Raw genomic sequence first — 11,182 nt, forward strand, 5'->3', positions numbered from 1 at the left:
GGATATGTGAAATTGTCACAGGGCAGAGGGACAGATGGGAGTTCCAGGGACCTCCTGGGAGTGGGGAGGGCCGAGGCAGGCGGATCACCTGAGGTCAGGAGTTCAAGACCAGCCTGTCAACATGATGAAACCCCGTCTCTACTAAAAATACAAAAAGTTAGCCAGGCGTGGTGGCGGGTGCCTGTAATCCCAGCTACTTGGGAGGTCGAGCCAGGAGAATCGCTTGAACCCGGGAGGCAGAGTTTGCAGTGAGCTGAGATCATGCCATTGCACTCCAGACTGGGTGACAAGAGCGAGACTCTGTCTCAAAACAAACAAACAAACAAACAAACCAGGAAAACTAGCAGATATGTTCCTTGCCAGTCACGACCCATGGTCATAAGATGTTTACGGCTCAGGAAACAGCTTCACAATGCCTGCAAAGACAAACTCCTATGACAGCAGAATGTCCTGATGTCCCCATATCACATAACAATGTATGCTTTTATGATGGTTATAGTCAGGCTTTGATGCACTTACGCACTAAAATGCCAAGGCTAGTTTTCTTTAAATCAGCAACACAATAAATGTCATGCTGTCAGCCCCCCACATGTAGACACAGCTTAGCTTTTACATGGATAAGAACCCTATATAAGAAAACCTTAGGCCAGGTGCGGTGGCTCACGCCTGTAATCCCAGCACTTTGGGAGGCCCAGACGAGTAGATCACTTGAGGTCAGTAGTTTGAGACCAGCCTGGCCAACACAGTGAAACCCCTTCTCTACTAAAAATACAAAAATTAGCCCGGCATGGTGGCGCACGCCTGGAATCTCAGCTACTCCGGAGGCTGAGGCAGGAGAATCGCTTGAACTTGAGAGGCGGAGGTTGCAGTGAGCCATGACTGTGGCCATTGCCCTCCAGCCTGGGTGACAAGAGCGAAACTTCGTCAAAAAAACAAAACAAAACAAACAAAACAAACAAACAGAAAAACCTTAGAAGAGGCGTTCCTCCTCTTGCTTTCTGAAGACACTCTATGCTGAAACAGTAGCTTTCAATGAACGATCTCTTCTCACCGCACTCTGCGATTTGCCTTGAATTCCTTTATGTGCAAGATCCAATAACCCTCTCTTGCAGTCTGGATGAGGATCCCTTTTTTTGGCAACACTTCTGACACAACAAAAGTGGCAGAAAGGAGAGGTCTTATCATGTAATAAAATTAAGGCAAAGAAGGATTTCTCTGGGCATGCTGAAAGAGACACAGTTTTGCTTGTCAAATATTAGGTAGTCATAGATGATGTGTGACGAAAAAAGCCTGTGTGTACAGAACGCCTACATAGAGGATATTATGGAATGCTGGAAATACATTGTTAGGGATGACAAAAGGGGAGGACTTATTAGAGACTGTGGAATGACTGTGCTGCTCTGAGAATGGAGCTTACAACATTGTTTGACTTTGATACGTTTTCACGTACAAAGGGACCTGCCGGAATTATTTTTGCTCATCATAAAAGTAAATCGTCGTTAACAATTATGGTAATATACAAATATGTGAGAAAGAAAGAAAAATCCACCTGTTATTCCAACTCCTGGATAGCCAATCACTCTTGAAAAAAGATTACTGATGGCTGGGTGCGGTGGTTCACACCTGTAATCCTAGCACTTTGCAGGGCTGAGGCAGATGGATCATCTGAGGTCAGGAGTTCGATACCGGCCTGGCCATCACGGTGAAACCCCATCTCTACTAAAAATACAAAAATTAGCCAGGTGTGGTGGTCCGTGCCTGTAATCCCAGCTACTCAGGAAGCTGGGGCAGCAGAATCATTTGAACACTGGAGGCAGAAGTTGCAGTGAGCCAAGATCGCGCGATTGCACTCCAGCCTGGGGGACAGAGCAAGACTCCATCTTAAAAACAAAAAAAAGGCCAGGCGCGGTGGCTCACGCCTGTAATCCCAGCACTTTGGGAGGCCAAGGCGGGTGGATCACGAGGTCAGGAGATCGAGACCATCCTGGCTAACACAGTGAAACCCTGTCTCTACTAAAAATACAAAAAATTAGCCGGGCGTGGTGGCGGGCGCCTGTAGTCCCAGCTACTCAGGAGGCTGAGGCAGGAGAACGGCCTGAACCCAGGGGGCGGAGCTTGCAGTGAGCCCAGATCGCGCCACTGCACTCCAGCCTGGGCGACAGAGCGAGACTCCGTCTCAAAAAAAAAAAAAAAAAAAAATCACTCAGTATTTTTCTAAGTTTTAGTTAGTGAAAACTTCATTACTCAGCTTTGGCCCCACTCCCACTCCCACGCCAGTTTCTACCCCTACATTGCCTTCTGCAGTGCCTTGATCCTCACCTGGGAAGGGCTGTGATGTCCCAACACAGGGTATTCGTGCGATAGCTTCAGGAGCAGGAGTGCACTTTTTTCTGTACAAATAAGGAAAGCTATGGAGTACATTTAAGGGAAATCTGACCTTTTGCATTGAGAACAGCCAGGGAGGTACAAAAACAAAAAGTTTGAAAAAAATCTTCCCTAGCTTAGAGAATTGGGCAAATTTTCTGCAAATTGCCTAGAGCTCCCTCAGGGGAATCCATGCTTCTCAGCTGATGGGTGTTGAGCAGCAGAGATTGGCCAGGACTCCCGCCGTTCCTTGGGAGGAGTCATTCACAGTTTTTTCTTGTCCACCTGCCTTGGCTGGGCTGGCTCAGCCTCTTTTGCAGCCTCCGCTTTTGGAGTTCACCATGCTCCACTGAGGTGCCAGGCCTACTGTGGGGACAGAGACTCCTCACTCTCTCATTTGTGCAGTGGGACAAGCCGAGGGCACAGATAGAGGCAGCCGATGTCAGTGTAAGGGATGCTGCCTGACAGGCATCGAACTGGATACTTCTCCATGCAGGGGCAAAAAGGCTGCTGTCGAGGTCCTGGGAAGACATCTCCATCAAGTACATGTGCTTCCAGCCCAGCAGCTGGCGGGTCTCATGAGCCTGCCTGGCCAAGAGGCCTGTGAGACTGGAGCAGGTGGCCATGGCTGTGACCTTCCACACTCATGGTAAGAACACTCTGGAGATCACAGGCAAAGCTGGCTGGTGTTGCCTGTCTTCCTGGTGGCCCGGCAGCTTTTAACGTGGTGGCCTGGGTCCCTGACCAGTCCCCACTCTGAGGGAAGGTGGGGAAGAAGGAGGGAAGCCAGGGGCATTCTCCCCAACACTAATATAAAAAAAGGAAAGGACTTGTCCTTTAGGAAGGAAAAAAAAGAAAGGAAAACAAACAAACAAGAATTTGTCCTTTAAAACCTGAACCTTTTGTGGTCTTTTCTGCCTTCTATAGGGTAGCAGTAGAGACGTATTCTTTTTTTTTTTTTTTTGAGACGGAGTTTCGCTCTTCTTGCCCAGGCTGGAGTGCAATGTTACCAATTTCTTGCATATAAGAAAAAAACCTTTTAAGAACAGGCATATCTAAGATCCAAGTTTAAGTTGTTTGCATTGTTGTGATATAGATCAGTGTTTTTCTTTTTCTTTTTTTTTTTTTTTTTGAGACGGAGTCTCGCTCTGTCGCCAGGGCTGGAGTGCAGTGGCCGGATCTCAGCTCACTGCAAGCTCCGCCTCCCGGGTTCCCGCCATTCTCCTGCCTCAGCCTCCTGTGTAGCTGGGACTACAGGCGCCCGCCACCTCGCCCGGCTAGTTTTTTGTATTTTTTTAGTAGAGACGGGGTTTCACCGTGTTCGCCAGGATGGTCTCGATCTCCTGACCTCGTGATCCGCCCGTCTCGGCCTCCCAAAGTGCTGGGATTACAGGCTTGAGCCACCGCGCCCGGCCTCTTTTTCTTTGTATTATTTTTATTTTTGAAATAGAGATGGGAAGTCTCACTATGTTGCCCAGGCTGGTCTTGAATTCCTAGCCTCAAGTGATCCTCCCACCTCAGCCTCCTAAAAATGCTGGGATTCAGGCGTGAGCCACTGCACACATGGTCTAGACCAGTGCTTTTCAAGCATTCATGTGCATGTGAATCATCTGGGAGTCTTGTTGAAATGCAGATCAGAAATGTTGATCAGAAGGTCTGGGGCGAGGCCTGGGATGCTGCCTTGCTGACAAGCTGCCAGGTGATGCTGCTGCTGTTGGTGCAGGAACATATTACGAGTAACAAGGATGTGGGCAGCCTATCACCTGACATTTTTGGCAAAATCTGCCATACTACAAAGCTTCATATAAGTGTATTCACTCAACTAATATTTATTGAGCATCTTTTGTCAGGTAGTGTCTTTTTTCTTTTTTGAGACGGAGTTTCGCTCTTGTTTCCCAGGCTGGAGTGCAGTGGCACGATCTCAGCTCGCCATAACCTCTGCCTCCTGGGTACAAGTGATTCTCCTGCCTCAGCCTCCCAAAGTAGCTGGGATTACAGGCAATGTGCCACCATGTCTGGCTAATTTTGTATTTTCAGTAGAGACGGGGTTTCTCTATGTTGGTCAGGCTGGTCTTGAACTCCCGATCTCGGGTGATCCACCCGCCTCAGCCTCCGAAAGTGCTGGGATTACAGGCGTGAACCACCACGCCTGGCCTGTCAGGTACTGTCTTAAGCACTGGGGGTTCGGCAGTGAATTAAACCAACAAAAATCCCCGCTCGTGGAGTTTATAGTCTAGTGGGGAAGATAGTTAATAAATATAATGAACAAGTCAGTTATATAGTGTGCGAGAAGAAGATAGTGCTATGGAAAAAATAGAGCAGGAGGAGAACTGGGAATTCCAGAGGGAGAAGATCTGATTGCAATTTTATTTTATTTGCATTTTGTTTATTTTATTTTTTGTTTTTTTAAATTGTCTTTTTAATTGGGCTTGGAGGCTCACGCCTGTAATCCCAGCACTTTGGGAGGCCGAGATAGGCGGATCACTTGAGGTCAGGAGTTCGAGACCAGCCTGGCCAACATGGTGAAACCTCATCTTACTAGAAGTACAAAAATTAGCTGGGTATGGTGGTGCACACCTGTAATCCCAGCTACTTAAGAGGGTGAGGCAGGAGAATTGATTGAACCCAGGAGGTGGAGGTTGCAGTAAGCAGAGATCACAGCACTGAACTCCAGCCAGGGTGACAGGGTGAGACTCCGTCTCAAAACAAAACAAAACAAAGCAAACAAACAAACAAAATATATATATATAAAATTTATTTATTTATTTATTTATTTATTTTTGTCTTTGTTTTTTTCTGGTTGAAATTTTAAAAGGGGTAGTCAGAGAATGCCCCAGTGAGGTGACATGGAACTAAAGCCATGGGGATATATAATACTTTTTAAAAATTCATGAACGTGACTAAGCTCCTTGTCAGGAGAAATGAAGGGAAGAGACCTGCCGTAATGGTGAGATTCATGTGAAATCAGTAGGTTGGTAAATATCACAGTAGGAGAAGATCCTGGATATTGGGGTGAGAACTGGACCTCTACAAAAATAGAGGATAAAGTCCTGATTCAATTATATTTAAATCTCAAAGGACATAGTGTTTCCTCTAACATTTAAATGGTATACTATGTAAAGATGAAATATGACCAGAGTGAGCATTAAAGCAATAGCTACTACCTGGTAGAATGAGGTCACATCCATTCATGGGTCAGTTATGCTTGCACGAGTTTGCTTACAAGATGCAACCCACCCAGGCATTTGCCAGTCTGGAAAAGGAGAAGAAGGGAGGGGTATCTACTCAGGACTAGGAAGGGACCCTATCCTAAAATCTCCACTTAGGAAAAGTTGCAATTTAAGCACATATTTTGTGGTCAGAAATATGAGAGGCCAAAATGCCACATGAAGCATAAATTGGTTTCCCAGTTGGCAGACAAGGGAGGCTGGAGTGTGAAAATCTCACTGAATGCCACCTAAAGAAGCACTGGGCCAGCAAACACAAAGAAGCTCCTGGAAGCTCTGAGGCAAGGGGTGAATGTGAAAGAAGGGGAACAGCTGGGCGCTGTGGCTCACACCTGTAATCCCAGCACTTTGGGAGGGTGAGGCAGGTGGATCATGAGGTCAGGAGTTCAAGACCAACCTGGCCAACATGGTGAAACCCTGTCTCTACTAAAAATAAGAAAATTAGCTGGGCATGGTGGCATGCACCTGTAGTCCCAGCTACTCGGGAGGCTGAGGCAGAAGAATCGCTTGAACCTGGGAGGTGGACGTTGCAGTGAGCCGAGATCATATCACCGCATTCCAGCCTGGGCAACAGAGCAAGACTCAGTCTCAAAAAATAAATAAAATAAAATAAAATAAAATAAAATAAAATAAAATAAAATAAAATAAAGAAGTGGAATAAAGGAAAGGTGGTGGTGAGGGGAGATACCCAGTGGACCATCTTGGAAGGGGAGGCTCCAGATACTGGAGGACAAAAGATGCCTCATTCTCCCCCAGTAGCTCCAGCAGCTGTAACCAGCCCAGCCCATTTTTCCTCCCAGGGGAGTAGGGGCTCACCTGTGGAGAGGCCCAACACCCTTCCTTCTGATACCCGCCAACCCAGGTCTGAGGACGTCTAAACCAGATTTATAATACTTTCAGGATCCCACCACCCATCCCTTTGGCAAAAACATTACTGCACCTGCTGGCTGATGCTTGAAATTCCTTCAGTAGAAGTTTTTCTTCTCAAACTGGAAGATGAGAGTTTTAAAATGCTAATGACTAGTTAAGATATTAGGTCATCTGTTAAAGTATAATCTTTCAGTCAACAAACGTGAATGATTATTGTCAGATCCCACTGCTTTTTTTTTTCTTTTTTTTTGAGACAGAGTCTGGCTCTGTCTCCTAGGCTGGAGTGTAGTGGCACGATCTTGGCTCACTGCTACCTCCGCCTCCCGGGTTCAAGCAATTCTCCTGCCTCTGCCTCCCGAGTAGGTGGGATTACAGGTGCATGCCACCACACCCAGCTAACTTTCGTTATGTTTTAAGTAGAGATGGGGTTTTGCCATGTTGTCCAGGCTGGTCTCAAACTCCTGACCTCAGGTGATCCGCCTGCCTTAGCCTTCCAAAGTGCTGGGGCTCACAGGTGTGAGCCGCTGTGCCTGGCCCCCATTGCTTTTTTTTTTTTTTTTTTTTTTTTGGAGACCGAGTCTCACTCCATCACCGAGGCTGGAGTGCAGTGGCGTGATCTTGGCTCACTGCAACCTCTGCTTCTGGGGTTCAAGCAATTCTGCCTCAGCCTCCCAAGTAGCTGGGACTACAGGCGCCCGCCGCCATGCCTGGCTAACTTTGTGTATTTTAGTAGAGATGAAGTTTCACCGTCTTGCCCAGGCTGGGCAAACTCCTGAGCTCAGGCAGTCCACCCGTGTGGGCCTCCTAAAGTGCTAGGATTACAAGCATGAGCCACCGTGCACGTGGTGGATGGGTTTTTGATGAGAGGGAGGGTTAGAGAAAGGGATGGATAACTGAAGGGTAAGGAGGTAGGGGTATGGGGACATCACAGCCAGCAGGAACATGTACAGCGGCTGGGCTGTTTACCTTCAACAGCTCCACAGAGGAATAGTCGCTGTGCGGGGAGGAATTTCTGTCCTGAACATCTGTGTGCTCACCCAGCTTAGTGGGAACTCTGCCACTCAGACATATGATTCACATCAACTGTGTTTTTCATGAGTTTTTAGAGACTTTCTTTTTTTTTTTTAAGCAAGGCTGACATCATTATGAAGGAACTTTTTTTTCTCATAGGTTCCAGCCAAGGTACCACTGGAAATGGCACCAGGGAAGACCTTCAAAAGAAGGGTTTTTTTTTTTTTTTTTTCCCCTCCTCTCCTCCACGAATAGGTGAATGAAGAGACTTCCTGACATGGCTGAAATAAAAAATTATAGCTCTTCATTTTTGACTGATTGTAGATGTAACAATTCTCCATTGGAAAAGTTTCAGAAAACAGAAAAGTATAAACTGAAGAAAATTTAATTACTTAATAAAATTAGAACTGCAATTCAGAATGAGCCTAATTTACCTTTGATTTTTTTCCCATCTTTTTATCCTGAACATTATGATGCCATGATTTATTTCAAAATTTCAGATGGTATTTTTAGTGAATCATGCTTTTTAATTATAAAAATGTTTCCTTGAAGTAAAAAATTTTGGTTAAAAAATCAAACAACAAAACAAACTAGGAAAAATTCTTTGTGAAGAATATAGAGGTTTTTTTTGGAGTTCTTCTTTCTGTGTGTTTTGTTGAGTTTGCCTTGTGTTTATAGTTTTATATCTCTTTTCCTTGCTTGACTCTATTACCGCACACATAAGTTTTGCCATAGATTGTCAGAATTTTAAGAGAAACGATGCTAGGCCGGGCACAGTGGCTCAATCCTATAATCCCAGCACTTTGGGAGTCTGAGGAGGGCGAATCACTTGAGGTCAGGAGTTCAAGACCAGCCTGGCCAACATGACCCTGTCTCTACTGAAAATACAAAAATTAGTGGGGTGTGGTGGCAGGTGCCTATAATCCCAGCTACTTGGGAGGTTGAAGCAGGAGAATAGCTTGAAACCAGGAGGCAGAGGTTGCAGTGAGCTGAGATTGCACCACTGTGCTCTGGGGTGACAGGGTGAGACTCCTTCTCAGAAAAAAAAAAAAAAGAGAGAGAAACAATGCCAGGTGGCTGCTCTCTTTGCACATCTGGATGAAGACCCAGAGGCTGAGGTGACGCTGAAACTCCCCAGCCTGAGCCCCATCCAGCTGATGGCAAAGCAGATACTTCGCGACTGTGCCTTGGTGAGAAGTGAGTTTGGACACCCCAAATGAACTGCAGTTGGGAGCAGCTCCCAGCTCCAGCTCCAGCTCCCTGTTCACTTTCCAAGAGGTGGCAACAGCCAGAAGGAGTCTGAGATGCGACTCCCAGGGAGGAGGGGTCGCCCCTGAGGATCAGTCCAAAGCTGCTGCAAGGCTGGACGCCCTCTGTCCACATAGCTGTGGTTACCTTAATAGTTTGCAATGTGTGTATTCATTTTGGTTGCCAAGAGGACTCAGTTGAGTAGATGTGGGCTCTGTAGACTGACGTTTTGTGAGAAGAAGGGAGGTAGGGAAATGTGCTTTACTAGTGACTTGGTTCTTGACCACCATCACCTCAGTTTTGTGATGACTTCCCGGAAATATGGCCAGCCTTGAACTGACAGCAGTTTAGTAGAGTGGTATGAACTGAGAATGACACTTGTTAGCTGTGTGACTTTCGCAAGTCATTTGCCATGCCTGAGCCTCAGTTTGCTGCAACATGGCCTTAATGATGGTTACCTGCATGATCGTCACAAGGACCACAGAAAACGTATGTACATGCTTGGCGTATAGTTGGCACTGAATGCCGTCACTGTAATTGAATCTGACAATGGGTGTGAGAACCATTAGGGAGGGGAGAAATGCTCCCCATGCCTGTGAAAGGGTGAGGCCATTCTCGGGTGGAGGGGACACAGTGCTCCGGCTTCTATTATGTGATGCAACAATAATTATTACTGTGGGCATGACCACAGCCTTTCTATCTTTGGCATCCTGTCAAAGGGAATCTTCTGGAGCCAGCCTCTTCCCTCCTTTCCCACCTGAGAAAGGAAACATTCTTTCTTGCTGGGAATGAGGCTGTCAATCTACCTGATTAAGAGTGAGAGAAGAGAGGTGGGGTACAGGGGTGAGGGCTGTAGGGCTGGAGGGGGTGGGTAGGTGTGGAGGAGAAGTCTTCGGAGGCATGTGTGGGTGATGGGGAGTGGAATGAGAGCAAAGAGATTCTAACATTCTGGGCTGTGTTTATAGGTCTCCCTTAATATTTTTCAAGATATGGATTAAGTGGAATTTATCTTTCGTGGTAAAATATATACAACATAAAATTTACATTTTAAGGCTGGGTGCGGTGGCTCATGCCTGTAATCCCAGCACTTTGGGAGGCCGAGGCGGGTGGATCATGAGGTCAGGAGTTCAAGACTAGCATGGCCAAGATGGTGAAAATCCATCTCTACTAAAAATACAAAAATTAGCCAGGCGTGGTGGTGGGTGCCTGTAATCCCAGCTACTCGGGAGGCTGAGGCAGAGAATTGCTTGAACCTGGGAGGTGGAGGTTGCAGTGAGCCGAGATCCAAACAGAAATTCTGTACCCATTAAACAATAACTTCTCACCCTACCTCCTCCAGCCCCTGGTAACCTCTATAACCATGATTCTACTTTCTGTCTCTACACATTTGCTTATTCTCTATCCTATACATCTTATATAAGTAGAATCATACAGTATTTGTCATTTGTGTTGAATTTATTTCACTTAGCATAATATTTTCAAGCGTCATTCATGTAGTAGTATGCATCAGAATCTCATTTCTTTTTAAGGCTAAATAATCTCCCATTATATGTACAGTCATTCTTTGATGTCTATGAGGGATTGGTTCCAGGATCCTCGTAGATGTCAAAATCCAAGGATGTTCAAGTCTCTGATATAAAATGTTGCAGTATTTGCATATAACCTACACATATCCTCCATATACTTTAAATCTTCTCTAGATTACTTATAATACCGAATACATTGTAAAACTATGAAAATTATTATTTTGTATCACTATTTATTTATGGTTATATTGTTAGTTTTTCATTTTATTTTTCTTCAAGTATATATACATTTTTTTTAGTTTAGTCTCATTCTGTCGCCAAGGCTGGAGAACAATGGTGCAATCTCGGCTCTGCCTCCCAGCTTCAAGCTGTGGGCTTCGAGCTATTCTCCCGTCTCAGTCTCTTGAGTAGCTGTTATTACAGGCATGTGCTACCACGCTGGGCTAATTTTTGTAGTTTTAGTAGAGAGAGGGTTTCACTATGTTAGCCAGGCTGGTCTTGTACTCCCGACCTCAACTCATCTGCCCACCACGGCCCCCCAAGGTGCTGGGATTACAGGTGTGAGCCACTGCACCCGGCTGTCTTCAAATATTTTTGATCTGTGGTTGCTTGCATCCCTGGGTGGGAAATCGTGGATATGGAGAGGGCTGACGGTATGGTCCACATTTTATTTCTCGATTCATCTGTCGAGGAACATTTGGGTTGTTTCCGCCTTTTGGCTATTGTGAATAATGCTGCTTTGAACATTAGTGTACAAGTATCTATTTGAGTCCCTGCTTTCGATTCTTTGGATAGATATCTAGAAGTGGAATTGCTGGATCATATGGTAATTCTGTGTTTAATTTTGGAATTTTTCTTTAAGTGCCTTTGGCTGTCAAACTGCATCTTTTGTTCCCATGATGGTTCTCAAATCCTTTCATTCTGTTATAGTTTCTC

This window comes from Macaca nemestrina, chromosome 2 (genome assembly GCF_043159975.1).
Source record: "Macaca nemestrina isolate mMacNem1 chromosome 2, mMacNem.hap1, whole genome shotgun sequence".
Classification (NCBI taxonomy): Eukaryota; Metazoa; Chordata; class Mammalia; order Primates; family Cercopithecidae; genus Macaca; species Macaca nemestrina.